Raw genomic sequence first — 7,228 nt, forward strand, 5'->3', positions numbered from 1 at the left:
TTTAATAATGTGTGTGTGTGTGTGTGTGTGTGTGTGTGTGTGTGTGTGTGTGTGTGTGTGTGTATTTGTGTGTGTGTGCACGCACGCGCGCGTGTGTCCGTGCGTGCGTGTGTGTGATATTATGTATACACCTTTTTGTGTACATTATACCTTTTGGGGTTTTTTGGTGTCTACCTGAAATCGTCGACCATAACGACACCTAAAGATAGTGACTTTTCAAGGATACGACGAGAACATCCTCCTGAAACAATTGAATTCTAATTCATGAAAGGTCATCCAAATAGTAATATATAAAAAGTAGGCGCGGTCCGTCCATAGAGCACGGTCGTGCAGTGCCACCCAAAATTGTTTAATGTTCTATAACGTAAAACATACACAATAATAAAATAAAAGAAGCCAGAAACAAACACTAGCCAAATATTATATCAAAACGAAGGACCTCACTGGCGCCATAACTGTCATTTCTATGTCTATAGCGCCGTAAAACATCTACTATGCCATGTCAAAGTCCACGCGCTTTAGCTCGTCCTATGAGTTGTGCCTTTGAATGGTTTTGTAGTGGAGTAGTGAAAGTTATTACATGTACCTGAGTGTTCAGTTTCAATACATGATTAACAAAATTGATGTTTAGCTAACAAACAAATTTAGTACTAGAAATCAAAGCGACAAGTAAAAAGAATGAAAATAAAACCACGAGGCCCTCCCTCACCAACCCAAAGACCCTAAAATTATACACCGTCTCATTTACTATGCCCTTGACTATCCTCAGCATGCCATAGCTTAATTATTATTGTGCACGCCCACTTTTTAGCCCCACGAGTCGCCCCTGATAAAAAAGGATTAAGTCAACTCTGATGTAGTCTTTTCAAGCCTTATCAGAAAAGCAATGATTGCTCAAGGTACAGGACTGGATTTTATTACGTAAGTGAGAGGCATGGGCCCGCTTGGAAGGGAGACCCCTTTCCGACTCCCCCCTTTTGCAAACACCAACAATTTAAACTAGTAACCTAAATATTTTTATGTAAATAGGAAACATTTAGTTAGGAAAATCTGATCCTATGTTACAATATTATTATGTCATGCATAACACGAAATGGTAATGAAGTGGACACAAGCGTTTCTGACCAAATTTATTTACCCAGAGAAATTCAGTTATACAGTTGTTAAATTTTTCTTGAAAAAATAAAGTGTAACTAACAAACAAAAACTTTGTTCAAATCAGAGAATGGAAGGCGTTATAACCATTACAGTCCAGACACTTTTATCGATTTTTTGTACAGTAAAGTCGCTGATGATGTCACTGAAGTCAAATCCACGCAGTTTAACTGACTCGGTGCTATTACATTGTATATATGAGCCTTTTAGATCTATCAGCAGCTTTTGATACAATTGACCATCACATTTTATTGAAGCGATTGGAAGTGTCTTTTGGATTATCCGGGACTGCCCTTAGCTGGTTTTCTTCTTACCTATCAAATCGTTACCAATCTGTTTTTATTAAAGGGCTTAAGTCATCAGATCATGCTCTTAAGTATGGGGTCCCCCAGGGCTCAGTCCTCGGTCCAGTTTTGTTCACCATTTATACTCAACCACTTGTCAAGGAAATAGTTAAATATGACTTAAAATACCATTTCTATGCTGATGATACCCAAATTTATGGTTCAACATTGTTTACCAACTTAGATGAACTTGTCCATCGTGCTGAAAATTGTATTGCCTTAGTGAAAAACTGGATGAACAAAAATAAATTAATGTTAAATGATAATAAAACAGAAGTCATTCTGGCAGGCAATGCAAAGTCTGTTAAAGAGGTTGACCATGATCACATTAAAATTGGTGATGCAAAAATTTTATTTTCAAGAAAAGTTAAGAATCTTGGAATCTATTTTGATTCTTATTAGTCAATGTCGGCTGAGGTAAATCATCTGATCAGCTGCATGTATTTAGAAATAAGAAAAATTAGTAAAATACGTCATCTGATCAATACCAAGTATACTGCTTTACTAGTAACTAGCTTAATTTTTATCTTAACTCGATTATTGTAACTCCTTGTTATCAGGAATATATCACTGGAGAAAGTTAAAAAACTTCAAACTGTCCAAAACAATGCAGCACGTTTAGTTTTACGGAAAAGAAAGCGAGACTCTGCTAAACCTCTTTTACGAACTTTGCATTGGCTTCCTGTTGAGAAAAGGATTGTGTACAAGTTGGCCACCATATGTCACAAATGTTTGAATGATAATGCGCCATCATATTTATCAAATCTGTTAAGACTGTACATTCCAACTCGCAGTTTAAGATCATCAGCTGACAAAAAGAAATTAATTTTACCATCTATGAAACTTAAAACAATGGGTGAAAGGGCATTTGAATACCAAGGCCTCAAGATCTGGAATGATTTACCAAGTACGTTGAGAGAAATCAAATCTTTTGATTCATTCAAATGTCAGCTGAAGTCGTTTCAGTTTTTAAATTAATAAGATGAATATTTGGAATAATTTTCTTTAGTCAGAACACAACGTTTCATGTTACTGTTGTATGTTGTACTGTATTGTAAAGCGCTCAGAGCCTGTGTACTTTATTCGGGGTTGAGCGCTATATAAATGTCATTTATTATTATTATTATTATATTGGTGGGAGGTCACCTAGCTTGATGGGTGGCCCAGGACCTGTGCCTTTAGGCTTAGGACCCCCCCCCCCCCAACCCCCACCCCGATCCGGCCCTGCTTCTCACCAAGAATGAAAAATAAAAATTATGAAAAACCATGATTAAGCAGAATTCTTTTACCTCGCAATTTATCTGTTCAGTGAATGTGTTTCTGTTGGCTAAAGCAGCCTACCAGTTTCCACACGCGTGCCGATCATTTTGTGAAAAGGATTTGATTAAAGAAAGAAAGTTATGAAAATTTGCCTCGAGTTCTTTTGATGTAACGACTCGAGGTAAACATCAACGATAGGGGTCAGCCCGTTCTTTGCCAGCTGCACAAACAGACACACATACTCATACACATATTAATATACACATGCACACGCTCATGTACAAACACGTACGCATACACATACGCGTACAAATACACATACGCACACTCATACATAAACGGACATGTACATGTACGTGCACACACCCAAGCACACGTGCATAGAGCTTACGAAGCCTACGCGAGCGCATAATCTCTCTCTCTCTCTCTCTCTCTCTCTCTCTCTCTCTCTCTCTCTCTCTCTCTCTCTCTCTCCCACTCTCCTTCACTTACACACACACACACACACACACACACACACACACACACACACACACACACTCACTCACACACACACACACATCAACACAAACACATACTCACACATACGCGGACAAACACATGCACATGGCATGGGCGCACATACCCAAAAATATTCATGCCTTTAGGAAGAGCTACATGTGGTTAGCTACGGGTTCTTCTGATTGTGTTGTCGTTGGTGCAGTTCTGGGTGGCTCGAAATAGGCGCACCATCTGCATCCTGTTGGAAAGTTTAAAACTGGTGTTTTTACAGGGGATGAGGTTACAAATTGTTTTCTGTACTTTTAATTAAACCTTTTTTTTTAAATGGAGGCGCAAATTACTGAGTAAAAAACACCACTCATGAAGAATGCTTTTTTTTATTCACACGTGTATGTAATGATCTAAATAACAAAAGTAATGCTCGAGCAATCATGATCCTTTCATTTAGGTTCTATATATTCGTATAATGAGTTTCCAGTCTTACAATATTTAATTTAGTTTTAGTAAGACTGTGCGTTACTTGCAACGCAATAAGGTCATGTCATAAGTCATAAGTGTCAAAGATTGGAGGTGTTACTATTACTATAAGGAAAAGAAGCAGGAGGAGAGCCTATTGATATTAACAAGAGGCCTAGCTTTGGTGCAGATAACGCCAAAAATGAAAACGGTCGGAGTAAGAGTAGTGTGAACTTCCAATATTAACTTGATATTACGATAAAAAGGCCAAATCACATAGGCTTGTCAACGTTGGAGTCCGCATTCGCTATGTCGTCTCAGAGGTGTTTTTTTTCTTTCTTTGGTAGTGCACCAGTGCACCCCGCCCTCACACTCTCACAATTCGTCATAATTTTGACCCCACCCCGTTCTCCTCTCTCTCTCTCTCTCTCTCTCTCTCTCTCTCTCGTTCGCTTGGCCTCCCGCCACCGAGAGTCAGAGCAGCAGTCGGCAGTCACAGACGCTTGCAGTGACTTGTGTGAACGAACAACTCGCCTCTCCGCTAAGCCCACAAACCACAGCACAATAATATTGTGGGCTGGGACAAGAGCTCGATCGAGTCCGTGATACCGAGAGGCGGTGTTTTCGAAGGGAGCGGGACCTTCACTTCAAGAGGATTAGGATTCCACCGGGTGTGGTGTGTTTCTGTTGTTTTTGTGTTCAACGAAACTACAACAATTACATGACAGTCAAGTGTTGAGACCAGCCTGCCTTTTGAAAACGTGAAACTTCGAAAAGGTACGTGGGGTGCTACGTTTTGAGAATCAAAATCGGTACTTTTCGTTTGGTTTTAGTGATCTAGTTTTGAATGTCCATAATTCAAGGTATCTTCCTCATTGGTAGACCTGAAAGAGAAACTAATTCACGTAAATCTAAATTCTAGACTAGATCTAGATCTATCATGTTACCTTTGTTTTAGGCCTCTTTGTTTTACCCGTTGTACACGTATAAATAGTCGACTTGTACGTATGGTGCTGTGTACTTGTAAGAATCTAGATGCTGATAGATATATCAGTCTTTGCTACTCCCCTCTCTCTCTCTCTCTCTCTCTCTCTCTTTTCTTTTCTCTCTCTCTCCCCCTCTCTGCCCCCCCCCCAATCCAAAACACACATGTCGAAGTTTTTATTTTAAATCCTTCCGTGTCTTACCTCAACATGCACTGTGTTATGTTACGTCATAATAATAACGTTGACCTCTCATTTACTTTAACTTCGGAATGAACGACAAAATTATTTTCCCTACTCGTGTTTCTATCCCTTCCTCAGAGTTCAGACCCACATTCTTTTATAAGCGTGACAATGTGTCATTCACGAAAACCCGTCAAAAGCACCTTGGAAAATCCACAAGCAAAATTCATCCAATATTGTCCTCCCTTCCAAACACTAAACACACTAAAAACACACACAGACACACACACTTTCACACAAACAAACACACACACACACACACACACACACACACACACACACACACACACACACACTCACACACACTCACACACACACACACACACACACACATCCTTGACCAGTGATTCGGCGATGTCCCTTGAGAGAAGGACACTTCTTCTCAACACGGATTTTCCCGTCCTCGTGTGCACTCTCTCAATTTGGCGATAAATAAAGCACCCGTTCCCTTCGCTTAGTTACACTGACGCATTTTCTCTTTTCTCTCACTCTCTCGCCGCCTGTCTGTCTGTCTGTCTGTCTGTCTGTCTGTCTGTCTAGCGGAAAAACCGGATATCTGACTGGGCGTCCGATGTCAAGGAACGAATGGGCAATAAAACAAGTAAAGAGACTAGTCAGGCTAACCAAAAGGAAAGAGAGCAACAGTCGGCAAGACTCAAAAAAAAGGGATCAAGACAGAAGTATGGGAGAGAGAGAGAGAGAGAGAGAGAGAGAGAGAGAGGCAGACAGACAGAGGAATGTTCTGGAGGAAAAAAACAACAACAAACTTATGAAATCTAAAAACTTATCTTATTTCTTCTTCACTCTTCATTCGGTGTTAGATGACTCATATTAAAAGCCCTAGGCTAAGGTTTTGTAAAGCAGCGTATTCACGTACACAGGTGTATCAGAACAGTACTTGCACACACACACACACACACACACACACACACACACACACACACACACACACACACACACACAGAGAGAGACACACACATACACACACACACACACAGACACACACACACACACACACACACACACACACACACATATATATACAGTGTATATGTTGTTTTCCTCCAAAACCGGTCCTCTGTCTCACTTCCTGGTGTCTCTCCATTGACTTGTACACAGACACGTCTATACTGTCTTGTCCATGACGGACACATATGACTATCTGACCGTCTTCTTCCCCCTTTATATTATTCTGTTTTCCTGGTCCGCAAAAAATATGTTTAGACCAAGCTTAGATTCACTGGTTGGCTATCTAACATTCTTTTCATCCATGCATCGGTTCACCTTTGATCACTCCATGGATGGATAGACGGACGGACGGACGGACGGACGGACGGACAGACAGACAGACAGACAGACAGACAGACAGACAGACTTATTGGAAGAGAGAGAGAGAGAGAGAGAGAGAGAGAGAGAGAGAGAGAGAGAGAGAGAGAGAGAGAGAGAGAGAGAGGCCGGAGAAGGAGGAGGTGGCAAGGTTACGAGAAAAACGATACACGGCGCCGTTTCTATAACGTTGAAGTGGTGCTCGTCAAGTGGTACGGGACATGTTTTAGCGCTGTGACCATGATAGCCTTGCTACTGCCGAGAAAAACTTGCGGACTGACCTTTTAACCCCCGTGGGTTTTTTCTTCTTTTCTTTATTTTTTGCTGGACATTTATGGATGTATTTGTGGAATGTTTATTGCTTTCTTCTGAAAGAGAGTAAATCCCTGTTAGAAATAAAATTGGTCACTCCGAACTCGGAGCGTCAATGGATACCCCGGGGTAACACAGGGCTGGGAGAAGGCATTAGGAACGAGAAAAATAAGGAGCCGTCTTAGATTCTGACCTTGAACTCACCGCAACGGTGGCTACATACGATCTATTATCATCTAACGAGGTTGAATTATTGTTCTTTTGTAAATTAGTTCTCTTTTTGGAGATGTTATTTTCGAATGGTTGAGAGAGAGAAAGAGAGAGAGAGAGAGAGAGAGAGAGAGAGAGAGAGAGAGAGAGAGAGAGAGAGAGAGAGAGAGAGAGAGAGAGAGAGGCAGGGACAGAGACAGAAACAGACAGACAGACAGACAGACAGACAGACAGACACAGACAGACAGACAGACAGACACACACACACACACACACACACACACACACACAGAGAGAGAGAGAGAGAGAGAGAGAGAGAGAGAGAGAGGGGCAGGGACAGAGACAGACAGACAGACAGACAGACAGACAGACAGACAAAGAGAGAGAGAGAGAGAGAGAGAGAGAGAGAGAGAGAGAGAGAGAGAGATGCACGGTGGT

The 7,228-nt window shown here is 41.2% G+C and overlaps 1 protein-coding gene across 1 annotated transcript in view; it reads left to right on the forward strand.

Annotated features, from left to right (window-relative positions):
- Positions 1 to 4,139: 4,139 nt before the first annotated feature.
- The window catches only part of LOC101847584, a 39,048-nt gene continuing 35,959 nt past the window's right edge, over positions 4,140 to 7,228 (forward strand). The window contains exon 1 of the mRNA XM_005098222.3: positions 4,140 to 4,493. The gene's annotated coding sequence lies outside the window, so the exon portion shown is untranslated. The remainder of the gene's footprint in view (positions 4,494 to 7,228) is intronic.

This window comes from Aplysia californica, unplaced genomic scaffold, assembly GCF_000002075.1.
Source record: "Aplysia californica isolate F4 #8 unplaced genomic scaffold, AplCal3.0 scaffold00175, whole genome shotgun sequence".
NCBI lineage: Eukaryota > Metazoa > Mollusca > Gastropoda > Aplysiida > Aplysiidae > Aplysia > Aplysia californica.